Here is an 11,843-nt window from a genome sequence, read left to right as displayed (position 1 = left end):
GTTTATATTTCATCACAATGGAGCTACCAGGTGTATGTACAGAACAATTCTTTATGTTTCCAACTGGAACATCATACTATCCTGTGCGTGTTTAATAAACTTGTCAACTTGTCAATGTCTGATGGATATAATAATGAGGCAATGCATTTTTCACTTTATGAGAAGTGCATCATACAAACTGTTATTTTCCAAATATAAGCTATAAGCCCGAAGTCTAAATGGGTATTTACAAGACTTACCGGCATACCTACTACAACAAGAGTCATTTCATTCGGCTACGCTCGGTCGTTCATTTGGTGGTGAATCATAGCACAGTATGCACATCAGGGTGGGTCATTATCATAAGAAACCCTTCATTCATCCATACATTTCTATCAAAATGTATTCATTTCTTCAACAATTCCAACTTATGCATTTTGCTGTAGACTTCCATTTCCAACATTCTACAGATGGCAATGGAACCCGTCATAATAAAAGAGGAACAAGATGGAAGTGGCCCTTGAAGCTTTTGCTAAGGCTCTTTCAATCGACAGGTGGCGCTTTTATAGCTGCCGCACTTACAAATATGTCCCTGAGTATGCCTTACAAAAGTGGTGTTTAAAGTGACTCATTGTTGCCATCGGCTGTGTATCGGACCAAAGTGCGGTAGATGGACTGTCTCCCCGTCTTTGAAGCACCAAAGTCCGACGAAAAGGGTCTTATTACCACCGGACATTTCACATCCAAAAGTGGACAACCCGTCTAAGAGTGGAGGGCGAAGTGGACAAACAAAGCTAGGAACTCACCTACCGACGTCTTGAGCGACCAAACAAGCTCCATCGTTCATCATACAGACGTCAACGCACACAGGGCAAGTGTGAACAGTTATCACTTATCCTAAACAGATAAATGGAACTGGTTTAAGCACATATAGCAGAATTTCGCACCTTCCCTTCATTGTTTACAACTCGTCAGCGTCGGGGTTACCTTAGGTCAGACATGGCAGAAATGTTCCTGAAGCCCCTATTCACACTGCGCGATAATTGGATCAATCCGCCTATGACGTCATCCTTTACTATACAAGGACAATGAGACTATTAATTAACGAGAGCGCATTCCCTGCAACCATCCTCCCGGTCTGGACGTGGTGAGGGTTCGGCACGCTGACAGAGACTTTGGCGGGCGGAGGTACATTTATTTCACGCATGTTGTGTTCGTCGCCGTCGTTGGTGAAGTGTTGTTGAACGGCTGAGCGGTTACACACTTGGCGGGTGAGATAAATTTCGCGTCGTGTATGCTGTGTTCGTTGGCGCTGCTAGCTGAGTGTTCTTTGACATAACTTTGTGTGTTCACTCTCTAACAAGCGACCAAGCGGTTACATACATGGCGGGCGAGATAAATTTCACGTCGGGCATGCTGTGTTTGTTGGCGCAGGCGCTGAGTGTTCTTTGACACAGACTCTGTGGGTTCACTCTATATCAAGCGACCAAGCGGTTGCACATGTATGGCGGTGGATGGTATTAGACAATAACTCATTCACCTGGCGTCACGGCCAGCGGCGGCTTTTAATGGGAGGAGGGCCATCGGACTGATAGAGACCCTAGCGGTGACAGCAAAACACCAGAATCATGCCAGGGCAAAAGAATACGCGGCCATCTTACAGCGCTTTACTATAGCGCTGTAAGATGGCCGCGTATTCTTTCAACTAGGCCGCGTATTCTTTCAACTAGCGGTCTGAGACAGCTAGTTGAAAGTTTTTTCAGGGATCTTATCCTTGATATTTTGGGAGACCCAGTGCTACAAAAAGACAATAGAACGATGCATGGTTTCATTAAGAGATATAGGGCCGTGGATGAATATCGCCAGGTTCGTGATACGGAGGCAGGGTCCTCCGGACCGCCTCAAAAGCAACGTAGATAAATAGCAATCGTCAAGTTCTAGTGGTAGGGCAGGCTTTAACCGTCCGAGGAGACAGCCTCAGCCCGACGACAAGTGTAACAGATGTGGTGAGAAAGGCCATTGGGCCAGATCTTTTCCAAACAATGAGGTCTGAAAAATAATCAGTTGGAATACTTAGATATGTATTTTGTGTAAATCAGAGTATTGAGACTTACTTGTTGTGAGAGATTAATGGATGATTGTAAGGAACCGAACTTGTGTATGTTGAGAAAACAATTGTAACAGAGGGTGCTTTGAGGGTTTGCAATTGTTTACAATAGATGTCGGGAAAACTTGGAAAGTGATTGGTTAAGGCGTAAGACCCGTGAAGATGGGAAGAGTTAGAATAAACGTACGTCGAACGCTGTAATTAAACTCGGGCAGAGACTTGTGGCGAAAGTACGGTAACGAGCGGACGATGTTATAATATTTACGGACTGGAACGGTTTGAAAGGAAAGAAAGTCTGTCTTGTCTCAATTGAAATAAAGCCTTGAGCATTACTCTGGTTTTTGTGCATGAGTGATGATGATGTGTGCATGAGTTCGCAGCAGAGGGAGTTGGGAGGGCTTATGCGGGGGCGCAGTTTAAATGGGTAAGTTGGTGATATGGTTATTATTTTGGCACACGCACACTTTCACTCTCATGTACTTTGCTGACGCTTTCATTCAAGCTACAAGAAAATGGGATTGTGCTTCGCTTACGAGGAGTAAAATTTCCCAGAAATAAACACTAACAAAAGCGTGTGCAGCAATTATCACACAAACAAGATAGTTTGACTTTGGTTTTCAATTCCAGAGACTGGGGGCTCCGTAATTCATCCAGTGTTTTGCATAGTAGTGTATTTTAACTGAAGTTTCTGACCTTGGAAGCTTGGACACATTTAAGAAGTTACAAAGTGTCCTTTTGTATGCAACCCTCTTTCTGTAGCTACGCAACCAGGAAACACTCCGTTTCGTTCTACAGGCCGTGAAGGGGAGCGTCCCATGCGGCAACGAAGACTGTAACCATCAGTTTGTAAATGAGGACATTTCCGACAATGGTAGCTTCGCAAAAGTCACGACATGCCACACAGAAGAGCCATGGAAGCCAGCTTGTGTAATAGACAAGCATGGGCCATTAAGGTTGGCTCTCGAAGGAGCAGACATGCCAGTACTGTTGTGTTGGTTCCACGCTATGAGGGATGTTCTTGAGAAGTGAACCAGAGGAGGACATACGACAGACAGTAGCCATGGCGTTCAAGTGCATCAGGCGGAGTGGGAGTTATGAGGAAGTATGGGCAAGATTTGGCATCATAAAACAACGCTAGGGTCCACAGACATGGACGAGGACGTCTGTAGGGGTGTCATCGACTACATTAAGCAGAACTGGATGGTAGACAGCTGGCTACCCGCTTTAGCGGATGGACGGGTACACAGCGCACACTTCTGGGGGACACCTGGCCTACATACAAGCAACAAGAGTGAAAGGGCCCTAAGAAGTATCCATGATGATGCACTGGATCGTTTGGTGTGTCTGATGCACTGGGTCGTTTGGTTGCCTGTCACTGAGCTGACAGCCATCCATCTAACAACAGCCACAGCCGATCTTATGAAACTGTGGGACCATAGGGCCGCCAACAACGTTAAGCAGAACCTGCAAGAGGTGAGGATGCCAAAGGATGCCAAGAGGAGGGTGCTGGACGGGAGGGTGTTGTTCTTGCTTACCCGGAAGCAGCGCACTGCAAGTGCCGGGATCTACTACGTGTCCGGAGTGACAGTTGAGGCAGACGACACCCAGAAAGAAGACGGTATGATTTCGCAACTTCAATCACGGTTAGCATATTTGCAAAACATAACAAATGCATGACAGATTTTTTATTTGTTGTCTAAATATCCCTCTCCAATTTATGAAAATATGCTATTGTTTCTTTTTTTTTCTAAGTGACATTTCAGAATACATTTTCTTCACTCGTTCTAAGTGGCATGTTCAGAATACATTTTCTTTAATAAGCAACCCACTTGTAATAATAATTGCATAAGTCTGAACATTTGTTTATTTGTAAAATTCTTACAGAGTGATGCCACCCGATCTCCAGCGAAGGGACTGACACATCGCAAACGCAGTCATCGGTGAGTGCAAGTGCAAGGACTATGTGTGGCTGGAAAGTTTGTATGGCAAGTGTAAGCACGTGCAGGTCGCCCGGTTCCAGCTGATAGAGAAACGGAGAAAGCCCGTGTCGCTAGGTATCTCCGTCATCAAGCGAGAATTCACAAACTGCAAGCCTACTCGTTCATCAACGACGAGGAAGTCTTCAGCGCCTACTGTGAAGCACACAATGTACAGTCACTGGCACCCTAGCCAGGCAGAGTATGATCCCGAATATCGCGCACCTCTATACCAAAAGCGCCCGTGGAGAAGAATCAATACAGTCGACAGCCATCCGCCTCGTATTCCATCCCGTACGCAACAAGTGAAGGGAGCTAAGCCCCGGCGGCCTTCCAAACTGACGCCCGCCAACTATCGTCATCTGGAACCTCCTGAAATGGACGAAATCGGCTGCATCTAAGGCATCGATGTGGAAGGCGGTCAGCTGTTCGTTAATTGTGACGTATATGGGCGTTGGAGCCACATCAAGTCTTCCGAAGGCAAAGCGGCGCCGATAAAAATGCAAAACAATAAGTTTCAAACCTTTATCTTTCAATTGACAGTTATAGTTTGACATTCCCATGTATCGACTACGTATTCACGAAATGATCTGTTGATTTGGAATTTTTACCGCGGTGCCATTTCTGTCATTTTAATTTTCTTGTCTTCTGTACGTTTTCTTCTGATGTACTACGTGGAAATTTTTGTTCCTTAGAGATTTTGACTGTACAATATAGGTATCGATTTACATTTTGTAACGGAATGTAGTTCAATGTTCCATAGCTATGTATCAATCGCTACCCATATACTACTACTACGTATATACCTGTGAGGTGAATGAATAATGGAATATGTTCACAGCTCGAGCTGCTGCAGCAGTAGAATGCAGTGAAAACCGAGGCTGTGCAAGTAAGATATGGCAAGTGGGGAAACTTTTCCCCATGCAAAAGAGAACGAGGATCCCTGTGGCACTGCTGAAGAAGTATCAAAGAGATGCGCAGGCATGGAGTGAGCGCGTGGGTGACTTCTTTCGTCCGGGGCATGGCATCCACTGTCACGTGGAAGCGGGTAATTCTCCATGATGCCCCCTCACAGGACCAACCCCTTCCATCCTGCTGGCCCAGTAATGCGCCACTTAAGGTCAACCTCTATCAAGCAGGTACACAACTTTCTTCGGGGAGCACTTTCAACAATGCATTCAACAAGAGGTCCCTATGCCAGTGAGCAAGCTTTTGCTGTACAATGGCCAAACACGTGCAAAAAAAAGTCACAACCCCTTCCCTGACATGGTTCATGACTTCACTCAACATTTCACCTACATGAGTGAGGCAGTCAGAAGTAGAGTGATGATATGGATGGATCCACTGGACCCAGAGCCAGAGCTGGACGAGTTCGAAGACGGTGGCAGTGCAACGTGAGTTTCTGTAGAACATGTTTATTTTAAGATGCAGTCAAACCTTCTTAATTTACTCCATTACATTAGTCTTCAACTTACTCACACTCGGTACTTTTGAATTTTAATTCCACTGTCTTTCATAAACATTATGCTCAAAGTAAGATAAAAACAAACGTCACTATAAGCTCTAATTTCAAATTAGGAAGACTCGGGCTGTGAGCTCATTTCTAGAAAAAATGCTGTGAGCTCATTTCTAGAAAATGAGATTGAAAGCATTTTATTAGGTAGTTAATATACATAAGAAGAATTTCAAAATTCAGCCAGTTGTTCGGATTCAGAAACTAAGTGGTACGACATGTTACCATATCCCCTCAGTCAGCTATCCATTCTTCCATGTAGACTTAATGATATAGTTATGTTTTCACACACTACAACTGCATCTGATACATATAGGAAACCAGGCATGCAGACAGCTGCCAGCCGTGTACACGTGTTGACTCCAGGCCGGTCTCCTTGTAGCTTAAGTGCTGGGATAAAGTACAAATCTCCAAAAATACTTATAACAAACATTTACATTAAACTGTACCATGTACATTTACTCAAACTGTTTTGCAATAAATCTCAAATTAATTTCTATAGTCAAACATTAAAATATCAGTACGATGTGTCCTATGATTTAATACAATTATTTCATGACATTTAGTAAAAAAACATACTTTCTTTATTCTCAGGGGAGAATCAAATGGTTCGTCATTCCTGGCCACACCTCCTAGGACACCAGTGCAGAAAAAAGGATCCATAAGAAGCACCAATGATGCACACAAGTAAACCCTGAAATGTAACTTTTTCATCTTCGCTATATCTAAATCAGAGATTTATTGAATCATGCAAGCATAAACGTATACCGTTCTAAAAGATAGACCATGCAAATACTGTGACTACTTATACCTTGCACTTTGCGAAAGGGTTTAATTTCTGGACCATACCTTATAGATGCAACAATAGTAATAGTAATAAATCCACTTTTTTTTCTGTTTCTCCTATGGATCTCCAGAGAGAGCTACCGACGGGTGAATCGAGGGGAGGCTGATGATGAGTTGGAGGCTAGCAAGTGCAACGACTGTTCTCAACCTTAGCCTCAGCCCGAAGATGACTACGACATGTACAGTCTGTCTGAGCCCGAACATAACGACATGTACATCCGTCAGATGATGAAGACGAAAACAATTTGTCAGACTTCAGTCCCGAAACAACGCCTGATGTCGAGGAGCTATCACAGCAGCATCCTGGCGACGTAACATTCGATGAAGATCTGCACGTCACAAATACAGCATGGGCTGCAGACGGCATACCGTAAAGACCAGCGTGTGCATGCAGACATCTTATGGCACTCCCCTTCTTGCTCGCCGCCTTCCCACATGTACAGCGCTGGTAGAATTGAAGAGAAAATCATCAGGAGAGCTAACCAGCCTGGCGGAGTACGTGAGGTGGACCTGGCTCACCAGCATGTATTGGTCAGTAGTTTACAAAGGAGCTGTTCCTAAGCCACATCATTCTTGTTTCAGGAATGAACCCAATGGCAAACGAACCTTGGTAGTGCCCCAGCAGTTGTGATCGAGGATGCCGCAACTATTCAGCGTGTGGACAGACTTACGGCAAGGCTGAAGATGGACCCGCGCAACAAATCCATTAAAGCCGACTATGACAACTGTGTGGCCGTAGCATCAACTTAACTAAGTAAGATGTTACATGAAGAACAAAAAAAACTTTTAACTTGGGAGAAGTCTTTCGTGTCTGAAAATGGCCGACTGCCCACAGCTGAAGATGTCAATGAAAGTGTTCATGCCTCTGCTAAAGAAACGAGGATAAGATATACCTCTTGAGAAGTTTTGGAGTCAATCTTCACGTACATGATGTGATCCAGTTGATATATTTGACTTATTTGCTTTGTTATCTTGTATCAACACATGTGTGCAAGCCTTCTGTTGCAACTGTCGAAATCCAGAACAAGCCATCAGTGACGACCATCGTCAACAAGACACGAATCACCCATGATAACCGCGTGCAGGATTCAGAAACCTTGTCACAAGTGTCAATTCTAGTGGAAGACGCAGTGTCAATGAATGATCCGGACTACTATGAACCAATGGAGACATCAGATGATGAGGACCACCCCGAGGAGGTACCAATCTCCGAGGCGACTTCAGATTACTTGCAGGTCACGCGTCTTCAATGTGTTCTGGACTTGTTTGGTACAGCTCTTCTTTGCGTGGTGCCGCTGTCCTGCGGAAGGGTTTCGTCAGATCGGAAAGCCATTTCACGCAGAAAATGGAGCACTAGTACTGCACAATGTTCCATGGTAACCAAGAAGTCATTGTGAAATCCAGGGTCCATCCCAAGCATTTGGAAAGCATTCCATGACGACCCCACTACATGAGGGCGCCTTGACAGAGAGAAGACGCTTAGTAAAGTATCACAACGATTCTTCTGGAAGGTGATTTCTTAGCGTATGTGCAATCATGTCCAGCGTGTTCCTTTGGGCAGCTGATTTTGCGCTGCAAGGAAGTCGGAACTTATCTGCAGGTGACATTCCTTTACAAAGATTGCAGTTATCATAGGTACTTGGAGTAGCCAACCATCCTATGACAGCACGTTCGCAGGGAACATTTTGTAGTCAACTGCCATACTATTCGCTGGAGCCAGTGTGACCAATGTCTACCAGGTCGTTCTTCGCTTGTTCAAAGCCATTCGTACACTGTGGAGGGAGCGGCAGTTTCGGATGCTGGCGGTCCTGAAAGCCGTGGAATAGCCTATTGTTTGTGGTGTGGCCGACAGTCCTGGCCATTGTGCAAAGTATCGGACCTATACCATGATGGAGTTGAGCAGACAGTTGTGATAGACGTGCAACTGGTGCAGGTGCATTCTACTCTAACACTGTCTCTTACTTCTGTCATCTACCATGCTATTTCATAAAGCACAATAGTACTTCCTCTCGCATTGTGTTTAATGAATTAATACGAAATTCTTCCTGTTTCTTCCATAGAGAAGGCTGTATATGCCATCAGATGGACTCATATGCATAATCTCCAGCCTCCTGATGCGTTGGTCATAAGCTTGTACATGAACAAATGCAATTTTGTCCATTTTGGTACTATAATGACGTTTACTTTTATCTCAATTTATTATGCAGGTTTGCTAAAGAACAGCGAAGTTTGCAACATTACTTTTAATGATATCTCTCTTTTTGGAAATGCGTCGACAGCTATTATGCACGACAGATACGTCAGAAAAAAACAAACATCTGCGAGTTAACCCTCTTAGGAAATGAACTATTCCTGTCTTAGAACAGCTCAAGAAAACTCCGAACAGAGAGACCATCGTAATTTACAAACGAATTCCAGACTCTGTGCAAACACGTTAGTTTCTGAACTTGCAAGCCTTTTGGACAATTTTCTGCACCCAGACAACGGGAGGAACAGCCATTGTTGGTGGTAGGGAGACGTCAGAGGCTGGAAAGCGCCGAGGGAAAGAAATAAGGTTATAGGTGACATTTTGGTGAGCAGGTGAGATACTGTAATTCCTGTTTTATTAACGGTAACTTTATGTTCACGGTTTTCACGGTGACGTCTGTGCCGCGAAGTTATCATTGCCGTTAAAAAATCATTCGTCTTTCGCCCCCCTCCCCCTTCTCCGCTACCATCCAAGTACTTAGAACTAGTACTTACTAGTACGTTACGAATGTCTTATCCATTCACACAACACACTTTCAACACGCAACGATCGCCACAATAACAACTCAAACACAAATTCTCCTCAAGAAATAAAACATTTATTCTACAAGCACAAAATTGTGTCATTTCTTTTACTTATGTTCATGTTTACGTTACGATAACATAAACCGCTATTTTGTTTACATCGCCGCTAGCAGGCAGCATGTGTACATTTACAAACTAAAAAACTACTACAGTGCTATTCAAGCAAGGAGTTACTACAGGATCTAACATAGTTTCATAACAGCCTATGTGTATTAATTTGAGATACTTGAGCTACAGCTAGCGATACATAAAAAAATGTTACAAAATGGCGGTACCCAAGCCAAGCGTTAGACAAAGGAATTTTCAACAAAGTCGCGGAATTTCAGGTGATGAGTACAAATACATTATGCTTGTAAATATTACTTTATATGCTAACAAAACCTCGTCGCTAAACTTCTTTTTTTGCTCGGTACTTAGCGGCGTATAGAAATGTGCCACCGGCGACCGGAGGAAAAAGAAACATATCGGCTTTGTTTACTAACAAAACTTACGTACACGCCGTGACATGGCTGCGATAACAATCTACTTAGTACATTATCATAGTTTAACTAGATTTCTACAAGTTAAAAACAGAACAAAAAATAAAACTGAGTAGTACCGGTCTTTACAAATACAAGTAATGGCTATGGAATTACAGCAACTAAGATTCACAACAATAATAGCGGGGAAATTTTTACGACTAGAAACGTGGCAAACAAAACTCCGCTTACATGCCGAAAAAAAGACGTTCGTTTCATAATTCTGAGTTGGAACTACTGTAAATATCGGAGAGATAAACTCTTCACCTCCTTGTGTACAATTTGTGTACAATTTGTGTCCACAAATTACGCTGAAAGTTTAAAACTTAGCGCCGTCTTTCACGCCGAAAATATTTCAAAATGGCGCCCGCGTCGCTTGTGTTGAGGTTCTTGTGTTTGGCGTGGGTATCCCGTCAGCCTATGCGGCAAATGTGATTGCGACATATCAGGGGTCATTGGCCCTGTTGCGTTCCGTGCGCTGTCATCAAATCACGGCCGAAACAGGCCGACTTTCTTTTGGTGAACCGCCGCCACCGCGAACATAGAGTGCCGTTAACACTTAATTTTTTCTCACACCGCGAAATTTTGCTACCGTGAACATAAAGTGAATTACAGTAATTTTTGCCCAGCCTACTTTTTGTGTACTGTAGTAGTACAGTACAAGGTGTTGGTAAAGCCTGATAGAATTCCCTTTTGGAAAACATGGACGCAGTAGCTGACCTTTCTGTCGTTTTACTGTTCTCTGATGTTTCATCCTCAGGGTTTGAATGTTATGTATATGCAAACCGTACTGCGAGAGTTGCTGAAGATAGTATTGTAATCGTAATGTTGGTTTTGGTGTATCAGATGTCCAGGTCTGCATACATGTTGGCACCAACGATCTCTCCACAGGCAGGAGTCATCAGGAAGTCATAGACGTTGACCAACTGATTGGTAAAGCAAGAGATTGTTTCCCTGCATCCACTATTGTATTGTGTAGTATTTTACCAAGACAGGACTCGCGGCTCTACGATGCTGGACGTGTTGCTGTAAACTCACAGCTGCCCTGTGTTGTACTCGAGAGGCTTACTACTGCAACAATGGTGGCAGTTTTCCCTCTGATAATGATCATTATTTACGATATTGTATCATACTTTAATGTCCAATAAGTGATGAATCTGTATGGACACTTCTGCGCAAGAGGTGGAATAAGAACATACTAGTGCAACACGTATGCGGCGATGACAATTATGAAGAATATGGAGATGGGGAAAGCGGCTCCGGCGACAGTGAGGATGATACGAAAGCTGATAAAGATGCACAGGCGGCCAACCTTATAGAGAGCAGTGTAACCGGGGAATCAGGCGATGTCAAGGAAGACCCCGGATGTTCGAGTTCCAGTTCGAGTTGAGACAAGCTGATACAAGTTAGTTGAGAAGCGTGCACGAGTTACGCGACAAGTTGCTCGCAGTCTGGAGGAGCGCCAACAGCAATAAAGGTAGGAATCCACCTTGTTACTACTGCAATGCCCACCGACGCTGTGAAGGAAGTTGAAAGTTGTTTGTGTGCCGGCATGCGGGTCCGCTGGGGGCGATCTCTATACAAAGTGGAGTAGGCGGATACTCAAAGGACGTGAACATTTCTCAGCGCCGCGGAATTAAAAACAACCAAACTAATGAGGTCATTTATTTTTAAATCTCAAAGAACGTGGCCAACGTCCGAAACAGGAGGTGAAAAGGTACTTTCATTTTTTAGTATTAATAACCGGGCTGTACAAAACATGACGATGATGTACAAAACATATATCGCAGTTTGATATTTGTCAGTACTTGCCCTGAAATTGTATATAAAAGTTTGCACACATACAGAATACTAGTTCGAATGTAAATATGCAGAGTATATTTGCATATTCCGTATATTTTGCAATGTATTTCAACATGTAGTCACATCATTCTGTGAGATTAGCCTTTGGTTACAATTTATAAAGCTTCTTTTTGTTATTAATATGAAGGCTCAGTGTCTTATTGTGATGGGCAGGAGATAGCCGCAGGAACCTACCAAAACGGGTTGTATAAAAGAATGGGAGAAACGAA

This window comes from Branchiostoma floridae, chromosome 3, assembly GCF_000003815.2.
Source record: "Branchiostoma floridae strain S238N-H82 chromosome 3, Bfl_VNyyK, whole genome shotgun sequence".
Classification (NCBI taxonomy): Eukaryota; Metazoa; Chordata; class Leptocardii; order Amphioxiformes; family Branchiostomatidae; genus Branchiostoma; species Branchiostoma floridae.
The sequence above is the reverse complement of the archived record's forward strand: the minus strand, read 5'-3'. Positions refer to the sequence as shown.